Source organism: Geotrypetes seraphini, chromosome 11 (assembly GCF_902459505.1).
Source record: "Geotrypetes seraphini chromosome 11, aGeoSer1.1, whole genome shotgun sequence".
Taxonomy (NCBI): Eukaryota; Metazoa; Chordata; class Amphibia; order Gymnophiona; family Dermophiidae; genus Geotrypetes; species Geotrypetes seraphini.
Window position 1 is genome coordinate 79,306,765 of NC_047094.1, and position 11,466 is coordinate 79,318,230.

The following is an 11,466-nucleotide window of genomic DNA, read 5'->3' on the forward strand; positions in this document are numbered from 1 at the left end:
CCAGTTGCAATTAGCAGTTCCTGTTTCCAGTGATTTACCCAGTCATTTCATTTCATAAAAGTCATTTTTGCGCATATGTGGGCTCATAAAATTCTGCTATCATGCCAAACTTAGGCAAGGACTTACTAGTCCAGTGTCTTCCACAATAATCAATGTAAGTCCATTTGATCCAACAGATACCACCAGTCCTTAAATCAGCCTTATTTTTGAGGGAAAGGGAAAGACTTCAGAAGCTCAACTGCATATAGATTGCAAGTAAACAAACTTGAGTGTCAGCTGGGCAAAACCAGTCATAAAACCCTTCCCTACTCATATTTTATTTCATCCACTATTTTGTGTTTATAATTACCTATACTTTGTAATTTAGTTTAGGGATTGTAGTGATATCTGTTGGATCAAGTAGCCTCTTAAAATTCTGAATATTAAATTTGGGGTGGTAGGTAATAATAGCCAAAATAGAAAGAACCAACACACCACCAAATAACAAAACAGAGGGAAGGAAAAGCCTCAGAAACTCCCTATCTCAGTCACCAGTTTTTATGCCAGTCACTGAGATAGGGAGTTTGGAGGGTATTCCTCTGTATGACTCCCACATATAATTTCATGTTTTTCCTTCCCTCTGTTTGTTTGGTGGTGATAGTAATATATTTTTGGGCTTTTTATAGTAGGTGAGTCCTTTGTGGGTTCTTTGTTATTTTTGGCTCATAAACATTTGACCAGAGTGATAGCATGCACATTGACATCATGAGGCCCACTTTGCCAGTAGTATGGGAGAATTAGGGCAGAGTTTGCAGGTAAGTAGTTAAATTATAAAGTATGCATTGACAATCTAGAAATGAACGTTTACACCTGTTCTTATTTGAGGAAAAGGTCATCTGAAGCATCTGTACCTATTTATTCATCTCAAGATATCTGGGCCAGCCCAGAAGGGCTGTGCCAAGGAGTGGATAGGGCATGAAGCCCTTGGAGGCCAGCAACAGATGGAAAGTTTGGGAACATGCCACTCTTTTCCTATCATCTGAGTTGTGGAGAGAAAAGGGGAAGGGGAAAGAGGGAAACAGGACTGAGGATAAGAATGGTGGACATAGTATGAGAGAGCAGCAGGGCTCAGTATAAGGGCAAGGTGCAAAATAAATATGATTATCTGGTTTAGGTGCTAATATGCTTAGTTATAGATTTGCAAGTCTGCCCAATGAGAGGTGAGGGCACTGCTGTGTGGAAGACATAGGGTTTATTCCAGGGCTGGCCAAAGCTGAGGATGCTGCAAAGACAATATTTATAGCTGTGGCATAGCCAGACAGCCAATTTTGGGTGGGCCTGATCCCAAGGTGGATGGGCACATAATTTTTTTTTGCCACACCCTATACCCACCTCAAAATATAAATACTTTAGCTAATGAAGATCCCAAGGCTCTTTCAGCTGAAGATTTTCTCTGATGGTGGCCAGAGCTCCCTTTTACCAAGCTTGGCAGGCAGCAGCAACATCTCTAAGCCACTGATGGCAACTCCCTATACATGCTCAGATGTCAGTGACTCAAGGATGCTGTCGCCAACTGTAGAGCTTGGTAAACAGGAGGAGGTCCTCAGCTGGGGATGCTTGAGGATCCCCACCAGCTATACAGCAAGGGTAAGGACTGGTGTTAGACATACTAGGGTCTAGGCCAGAAAATAAAGGAGGGTCCCTCCCCGATCCCCTCTCCTTCCTGCCTCTCTTCCCATTTTCCTACTTGCCATTACTAGCACACCAATAGACCCTCACCAAATATAGAACAAGGGATCTCAAATTAGAAATAAAAATTTTTGTCAATAAATGAACTGGGAACCCCAAGAAGTTAAACTTAGCATGAGCTGCAACACTGGAGAAATAAAAAATAGAAATACCATATTTTTCTCTCCATGATTTAGAGGAGGAAAAAACAAGAAAAAATATTCTGAACCAAATTGTGCCACTGAACCCAGCCCCCTAGAAAAATAGACAAATATACTGCAGCAGACAGATTTTGATCATTAAATTGAAATCCTACCTTTGTTGTCTGGTGATTTCTGGTTGCACTAGATAGTTCTTTCTTTCTTTCTTTCTTTCCTTCCATCCTCAGGCCCAACAATTGTCTCTTTCTATTCCCTCCCTCCCTCCTTCCTTCCTATGTCCCAAATTTGTGCCCCTCCCCCTCACTGCCTTCTAGCATTTGTCCTTCCTCCCTCCCTCCCTCACCGAAGCCTGCCTGTCTTCCTTCCTCCCACACCAAAGTCTGTCTCCCTCCCGCACCGAAGTCTGCCTGCCTTTATGTTTAAATCATTTTTATTATTTCAAATAATAATGCATAATGTGAAAGTTATCGCTGAACACAGTTACAGAAATATATAACTCCCAATACCCTCTCCCAACCCCACCCTCCCAACCCAGTCAAGGAACAGCAGGTACAAAGGGGTTCGCTTCAAACATATAGACCTTAGTTAAGCAAGCTGCTTCTCGCTGTAGGAGTATTACAGAATGGTAAACCAGCATTGACAAAATAGAGACCCTTGCCTCAAGTCCAAGTTGGTGATAGCTTGGTGTTCAAGCCCAGCATTATCACCTGTGGGCTAACGTAGGTGCCTGGGCAGTCAGCCAAGACTGAAGAATTGCAGTCCTGCCTACTATGATAGTTTTCCGAATAAATGCTGCACAGCCAGGTCGAATAGGAAGCATATGAAATCGCAAAGTAAAGAGAAAGGTTGGTTGTAATCACAATGAACAAGTCCAAAAATGGGCCAAATGAGTAAAATGTTGATACCAGTAGGAAAAAATGTATGGGCAGGTCTAAAACATATGGCCCAAAGTGGCATGTGGAGATTTACATTTGGGGGCAGCAGTCCAAAGTACTGATATTCACTCGAAAGACCCTAGTCGGGGCAAAAATATGCCCGAGTCAGGAATCTATAGTGTCTTTCCTTTTCAGTTGCTTGAACTAGTAATTTGTCTTCTTGTTTAATACATTTTATAATCAGGTCTGCCGTAATTGGAATGTGTATATTGTGAGTCCACTTGGCAGTGATCACTTCATAATTCAGTTCATCAGCAATCTCTTATAAAAATCTATGGTAGAATCTCAAAGGAATAGGTACTTGAGCATTTATACACAAGGCTTCCAATATTTTTTCTTGGGTATCCTTCAGTACTGCTTTAACTAAAGAAGAGACGTAATGTTGCAGTTGTAAGTCTCTAGCTGCCAGATGGGATGTTCTTTTAAGAGTTCCTAAAGGAGATATATAAGGCCTTTCTGGGTTATTTCAGGTTATTTGGGAGCCATTAACAAGATACTGTAAAGATTGAAATTACTGTACAGAATAAATATTATTTTTTCCCTTTGGTTCATACACATCCAGGGTGGGGTGGGGAGATGGGAATATTTTATGATTTCTTTTGTTTATGAATAACTGATGGATATAAGGGAGGGGGGGTTATTTGATGCAAGTTAGAATTTGATGATATATTAAGTGTTATTAAAGTATAAATGATTGTATTATATGTTACACATATTGTGAGCTTTAACAAAAGAATAAAGATTAATTTTTTTTAAAAAGGCCTTTCTGAGACTAATCTCGAAAGGCTGCCTGGCACAGGCCAGGGGTGAAATCCCCATTGCCCACAATTGGATTGCTTGAAGTTCCAGCAAGTTGATCTGGAGAGCTGACTCCTGAGGTGACCATGCTCCCTGAGCTCCCCAGCTCAGCATTGAGGCATCTGTGGTGAGTATTTTTTCAATTCAGAGGTGGCTGGAAGGGCAGGCCTCTGGAAAGGTTAGAAGGAGTGAGTCACCACAGGAGAGCTTGACACTTGGATGTGTACAAACAGAGAGTCTATGGCCTGTGTCCACTGAGAGGAGTCCATTGTGGTGATCTGAGATGCAGGCACATAAAGGGAATGGCATAAACTGTTGACGCCATGTGTCCCAGAAGGTGTAATATCTGACATGCCAAAAGACGTAGTAGGAAGCAGACTTGTTTGCACAGATGAACCAAATTGTTGAGTCTTTGTTGAGGTAGGGAAGCATGAGTTTTTATAGTGTCTAGAAGAGCTTCAAAAAATTCTAGTTTGAATTGGTTGAAAATGAGATTTTTGATAGTTCACAATAAAACCAAGAAGTTCCAGTATACATATTGTGGCGTTGATGGAATGCTGAGCTTGATGCAATGTTGAGACTTTGATCAACCAATTGTCCAAATAAGGGAACATATGAAATCCATATGAGCAAAGGGTCACGACTACTACTACTAACTAGGCATTTCGTGAAGACCCTCAACATGGAGGCTAGTCCAAAAGGAAGAACTCTGTATTGGAAATGTTTATACCCCACTTGAAACCTGAGATACTTCCTGTGGACAGGTAAAATGGGAATGTGAGTGTATACTTCTTTTAAATCTAGAGAGCAAAGCCAGTCATTTCTCTCCAACAGAGGTAATAGAGTTCCCAGAGAGACCATATGGAATTTTTCCTTCACCAAGTATTTGTTGAAAGCCCAGAGGTCCAGAATCAGTTGGAATCCTATGAAGAACCCTCAGGTCTTCTCCCATACTGGTTATATTGCATTGAGCTAGAGGAGGGCCAAGAGATCCTGCTGAAGGAGAGCTTTCTGCGTAGATTTGAAAAGAGACTCTTTTGGAGGGTTGTCTGGAGGTTTGCAAAGTAGGTGGAGGGTATAACCTCTGGTAATGAGCTGGTGCACCTTTTGGTCTGACGTTTTGAGGGTCCAGTGATGAAAGTAGTAATGAATCCGGCCCCCTATTGGAAGATCTAGTGAAAGAGAAAGGGAAATATTAGCCATTCTCTCTAGTAGCGAGTCAAAAAGACTGTTGTTTGAGTTTCTGCTAAAACTGGGATTTTTATTGCCTATGTTGTCTGGGTCACCTTTGGGTAGAAGAACGAGAGGTAGCAAAAGACTGATTGTAGTGTCTTCTATAAGAATAGTAAGTAGGGTATCTAGAGGCATTGGAATGCTTGCAAGTTGATTTTGTGGATTGGGAAGAGCGTACTTTTGCTAAAGTGGTCATGCAATCTATGTGATTTATTATTTTTCTGTAGCATCTTCAATTCAATCACCAAAGAGGTCATCTCCTATACAGGGGATATTAGATAAGCAGTCCTGGACAGAGGAATCCTAGTTTGATATTTGAAACCAGGCCTGCCTGCGCATTGCAATGGCTATTGCTGATGTCCATCGAATGAGGAACGCACCATGTACTTTCTAGTTTCCAGCAAATTCCTGACCAAATCCCTGAATCATGTATGGCTAGAGAAACTGGGCATCTTCTCCCTTGAAAAGAGGAGACAGAGGGGACATGATCGAAACATTCAAGATATCGAAGGGAATTGACACAGTAGAGAAAAAGAGATCGTTCACCCTCTCCAAGGTGGAGAGAATGAGAGGGCACTTGCTAAAGTTAAAAGGGGATAGATTCAATACAAATGTAAGGAAGTTCTTCTTCTCAGAGAGTGGTAGAAATCTGGAACGCTCTTCCAGAGGCTCTTATAGGGGAAAACACCCTTCAGGGATTCAAGAAAAGGTTAGACACGGTAAGTACCTGCTGGACCAGAACAAACTCAGGTAAGACTGGACTCAAATAGGGTATTGGTCTTTGCCCTAAGGGCCACCGTGTGAGCGGACTGCTGACCACTGACCACTGGTCTGACCCAGCAGCGGCAAATCTTATGTTCTTATAAGAACATAAGAACATAAGAACATAAGCAATGCCTCTGCTGGGTCAGACCAGAGGTCCATCGTGCCCAGCAGTCCGCACACGCGGCGGCCCAACAGGTCCAGGACCTGTGCAGAATCCTCTATCTATACCCTTCTATCCCCTTTTCCAGCAGGAAATTGTCCAATCCTTTCTTAAACCCCTGTACTGTACTCTGCCCTATTACGCCCTCTGGAAGCGCATTCCAGGTGTCCACCACTCGTTGGGTAAAGAAGAACTTCCTAGCATTCGTTTTAAATCTGTCCCCTTTCAACTTTTCCAAGTGTCCTCTTGTTCTTTTATTTTTCGAAAGTTTGAAGAATCTGTCCTTCTCTACTCTCTCTATGCCCTTCATGATCTTATAAGTCTCTATCATATCCCCTCTAAGTCTCCTCTTCTCCAGGGAAAAGAGACCCAGTTTCTCCAATCTCTCAGCGTATGAGAGGTTTTCCATCCCTTTTATCAAGCGTGTCGCTCTCCTCTGAACCCTCTCGAGTAACGCCATATCCTTCCTAAGGTACGGAGACCAATATTGGACGCAGTATTCCAGATGCGGGCGCACCATCGCCCGATACAATGGCAGGATAACTTCTTTTGTCCTTGTTGTAATACCCTTCTTGATTATGCCTAGCATTCTATTTGCTTTCTTAGCGGCTGTTGCGCACTGTGCCGTCGGCTTCATTGTCATGTCCACCATTACCCCCAAGTCCCTTTCTTGGTTACTCTCATTCAATAATATCCCTCCCATCGTATAGTTGTACCTCGGGTTTCTGTTTCCAACATGCAATACTTTACATTTCTCAACGTTGAACTTCATCTGCCATCTCGCCGCCCATTCCCCCAATTTGTTCAAGTCCCTTTGCAATTCTTCACATTCCTCTTTAGTCCCAGCTCCACTAAATAGTTTTGTATCGTCCGCAAATTTTATTATCTCACACTTCGTGCCTGTTTCTAGATCATTTATGAATATATTAAATAGCAGCGGCCCGAGCACTGAGCCCTGCGGAACACCACTCGTGACCCTCATCCAGTCCGAGTAGTGGCCTTTCACCCCTACCCTCTGCTTCCTACCCGCCAACCAGTTTCTGATCCATCTATGTACGTCTCCGTCCACTCCATGGTTCTTCAGTTTCCGGAGTAGACGTTCGTGAGGCACCTTGTCAAAGGCTTTTTGGAAATCAAGGTATATGATGTCTATGGGGTCTCCTCTGTCCATCCGTTTGTTAATTCCTTCGAAGAAGTGCAATAAGTTCGTTAGGCACGATCTCCCCCTGCAGAAACCATGTTGGGTTGTTTTCAAAAGTTCGTTTCTTTCCAGATGTTCATCGATGTGTTCTTTAATCAGTGCTTCCGCCAGTTTCCCCGGAACCGAGGTCAAACTCACTGGTCTGTAGTTTCCCGGGTCACCTCTTGATCCCTTTTTAAAGATGGGCGTGACATTGGCTATCTTCCAATCCTCCGGGATCATGCCTGTTTTCAAGGATAGGTTGCAAATTTGCTGCAGTAGTTTCGCTATCTCCTCCTTTAATTCCTTCAGAACCCTGGGATGGATTCCGTCCGGACCCGGGGATTTGTCAGTTTTAAGTTTTTCTATCTGCCTGTGTACATCATCAAGGCTCACTTCCATGGATGTTAATTTTTCTGCTTGATTTCCATTGAAGATTTGTTCAGGTTCCGGTATGTTGGTTGTGTCTTCGTTTGTAAATACAGACGAGAAGAACATGTTGAGTCTTTCTGCGACTTCTTTCTCCTCCTTCACCGCTCCTTTCCTGTCTCCTTCGTCCAGCGGTCCCACCTCCTCCCTAGCTGGCTGTTTCCCTTTAACATATCTGAAGAACGGTTTGAAATTTCGTGCCTCCCTGGCTAGCCTCTCTTCATACTCTCTTTTGGCTTTTCGAACCACACGGTGACATTCTTTTTGATACTTCCTGTGCTCCTTATGGTTCCCTTCAGTTTTGTCCTTTTTCCATTTCCTGAATGAATTTTTCTTATTGCCTATCGCTTCCTTCACTATTTTTGTCATCCATACTGGGTCTTTTGTTCGACCCTTTTTGCACCCCTTTCTGAATCTGGGGATGTGCAGATTTTGTGCCTCGCTCACCGTGTCTTTGAAAAAAGACCAGGCATGTTCTACTGTTTGCCATTTTTTGGAAGTGTTCCTAAGTTTCTTCCTTACCATTTCCCTCATTGCTTCATAGTTTCCTTTCCTGAAGTTGAAAGATGTCGCTATGGTTCTCTTTCCGTTCGGTATGCCTACTTCAACCTTGAACTTGATCATATTATGATCACTGTTTCCCAACGGTCCCACTACTTCCACTTCCTTTGCAGGTCCCCTTAGTCCATTTAGGATTAAATCCAGAGTGGCATTTCCTCTCGTCGGTTCTCTAACAAGCTGCTCCATGAAGCAATCTTGTATAGCCTCCAGGAATTCTGTCTCCCTAGCGCTTCTTGAGCTTCCAAGACTCCAGTCTATCCCAGGATAGTTGAAGTCTCCCATAACAACTGTGTAACCGCTTTTGCATTCTCGCTTCATCTCGGCATCCATTTCTTTATCGCTATCTCCGGTTTGCCCGGGTGGACGATAGTATAGGCCCATCTTTATTTCATGCCCTTTCCTACCCGGTATTATAACCCATAGCGATTCCAGTTTGTTGATCATCTCCGCTGTGTCCATTCTTGTCGATTGTATGCTTTCTTTTACGTATAGGGCTATTCCTCCTCCTTTCTGACCTGACCTATCCCGGCGATAGAGCTTGTACCCCGGCAGTGCTGTATCCCATTTGTTTTCCTCATTCCACCACGTTTCAGAGATTCCAATGATGTCTATGTCCTCTGCATTGGCCATGGCTTCTAGTTCCCCCATTTTGTTACTTAAACTCCTTGCATTAGTATATATGCAGTTTAGATCCTGGCATTTTGTCGTCTTCATTTCTTTTCCCTGTGCTTCGGTCTTTGGTGTCTTCTCTTTTGCTACAATCTTTCTAACCTCCTCTTCTGGGTTAGTTGACTCCTGTAATTTGTCTCTTGTTTCTTCCCTGCCTTTTTTCCCCTCAGTATCTTCACGGGATACCTTCTTCCGAATCATCGACGCTAGGTCGACTGTCGGCTTTCCCCTTTCTCTTAGTTTAAAGCCTGTTCTATTCCTCTCTTGACGTTGTTTGCTAGAAGTCTTGTTCCCGCCGTGCTCAGGTGCAGTCCATCTCTCCTGTAGAGCTTGCTCTTGCCCCAGAACGTTGTCCAGTTTCTCACGAAAAGGAATCCTTCTTCCTCACACCATCTCCTCATCCACGCATTTATTGATTGTAGTTCTTCCTGCCTTTTCACATCTGCCCTCGGTACCGGTAGGATCTCTGAGAATACTATCTTCTGGGCCCTCATCTTCAGCTTCCTTCCCAGAATCTTGAACTGTTCTATCAGCGTGCCTCTTCTGTAGTCTCTCTTGCTGACATCATTCGTCCCAATGTGGATCATTACTGCGGTCTCTTCCGTCTCTGCTCCATCCAGGATCATCCCAATTTTGTCCACGATGTCCTTGGTTCTCGCTCCTGGGAGGCAGGTCACCAGTCGATCCTCTCTCCCTCCTGCTATGTGGCTGTCCACATGCCTCAGTATCGAGTCTCCCACCAGGATCGTTGACTTTCTCTTCTTCAATTTTCGTTTCGGTCTCAGGTCAATGTCCTCAGCGTGCTTCACTCTCTCTTCTTCTGGGCATCGACTAGCCAATTCTTCTCCCTCGTGCGGTATTCTTCTGTGGGTGTCTTCTATGTGGTCACCCCCTTCCATGTTGGTGTCGGGGTGACTTCTTCTTTCATACGAAGTTCGTTCTCTTCCACCCTCTTCCTGTATGCTTCCTCAATGAATTTCTCGAGTTCCCTGACTTCCTCCTCAATGTGTCTCTCTCTCGTGAAGACTTCAGCTGTCTTGATTGGGTCCTCCATGGTGTAAAGTCCTTCTAGTTCCTGTATCTTGTCCTCCAGTCGCTTGACTTCCTTCTTCAAGCTTTTCAGCTCCTGACACCGACCGCATACATATGACTGTCTCCCCGAGGGGAGGTAGTCATACATATGACAGTCCGTGCAGAACACTGGAAAGCTCATCTTCTGGTTTCCCTCTGCTTCCATCGGTGTCCTCTCTCTCTCTCTACCCGTTGCTGGTGTCCTCTCTTTCTCTACTTGCTGCTGGTGTCTTCTCTTGCTCTCTCTGCCTACTGCTGGAGTCCCCTCTCTCTCTCTCTGCCTGCTTGATGCCTCCTCAGTAACCTTGTGTGAAAGATTTGGCCCTTCTTGAGGCCCTTCGCAAAGGCACTCGCTAAGTATTTTCACCTGCTCCTGCTTCCTTGTCTCTCCCCTGCCTCTCCTTCTCTCTTTCTCGCTTCTCCTTCGCTCCCCCTTGCTTCTCCTTCGCTCACACTGCTCTCTGCCGCTGACTCAACTCCTGTTATGGAGGAGCCCGGTCGATCTTCGATGACGCGGTGGGGGTGGGCGGAGCTACTCTCGCCGCTGCCCCGACAGTATTTTCACCTGCTCCTGCTTCCTTGTCTCTCCCCTGCCTCTCCTTCTCTCTTTCTCGCTTCTCCTTCGCTCCCCCTTGCTTCTCCTTCGCTCACACTGCTCTCTGCCGCTGACTCAACTCCTGTTATGGAGGAGCCCGGTCGATCTTCGATGACGCGGTGGGGGTGGGCGGAGCTACTCTCGCCGCTGCCCCGACAGTATTTTCACCTGTCAGATGGAAGATGTTGAAAAGTGGAGACTTGTTTGAGTAAAGATTTTTAAATAAAATGTCATGTAGAACTGCTTAACAAGTATTCTTTTCAGTGTTCATGGATGAAAGACCGAGGGTAGGACTGCAGAAAATGAACACAAATGGGAATAGCTTTGTAGTAGATCTGGAAAGATTCTCAGAAGACTGTGTTTGGTAGGAGCTAACTAAATTAAAAATAGAGAAAGTAATGGGGCCAGACCAAATACATCCCAGGATACTTAAGGAACTCAGAAAGGTTCTGGTGGCTCCATTGTTTCATCTTTTCAATGCTTCCTTAGAGTCTGGTATGGTCCCAGAGGATTAAAGAAGGGCAGTTGTGGTCACTCTGTACAAGAGTGGAAGTAAGGAGGAGGTTGGGAATTACAGGCCGGTTAGTCTGACCTTGATAGTGAGAAAATAAATGGAAACACTTCTTAAGTAGAAGATATTGAGATTTCTAGAACTGAGTGGACTGTAGGACCCGAGGCAGAATGGTTTTATGAGAGGCAGGTCTTGTCAGACAAATCTGGATGACTAAGCAGTTGGATATGGGAAGGGAGCTAGATGTAGTGTACTTGGACTTGAGGAAAACTTTGGACACGGTGCCGCATGGGAGATTGATAAATAAACTGAATACATGTGGTATAGACCCTAAAGTGACAAACTGGATTAAAAGCTGGCTAAGTGGAAGGAGACAAAAGGTAGTAGAAAAATGGAGATTGCTCGGAAGAAAAGGATGTTAGTGGCGTGCCACAGGGATCTGTCCTTGAGCCAGCTCTATTTAACATCTTTGTGAGTGGTATTGTGGAAGGGCTGTCTGACAAAGTTTGTCTTTTTGCAGATGATACCAAGCTCTGTAATAGGGTAGACACCCTGGAGGGTATGGATAACATGAAGCTGGTCTGGTGAAGCTTGAAGAATAGTCAGACAATTGGCAACTAAGATTGAATTCTAAAAAATGCAGGGTCATGTATTTGAGCTGCAAAAATCCAAGAGAACGGTATAGTATAGG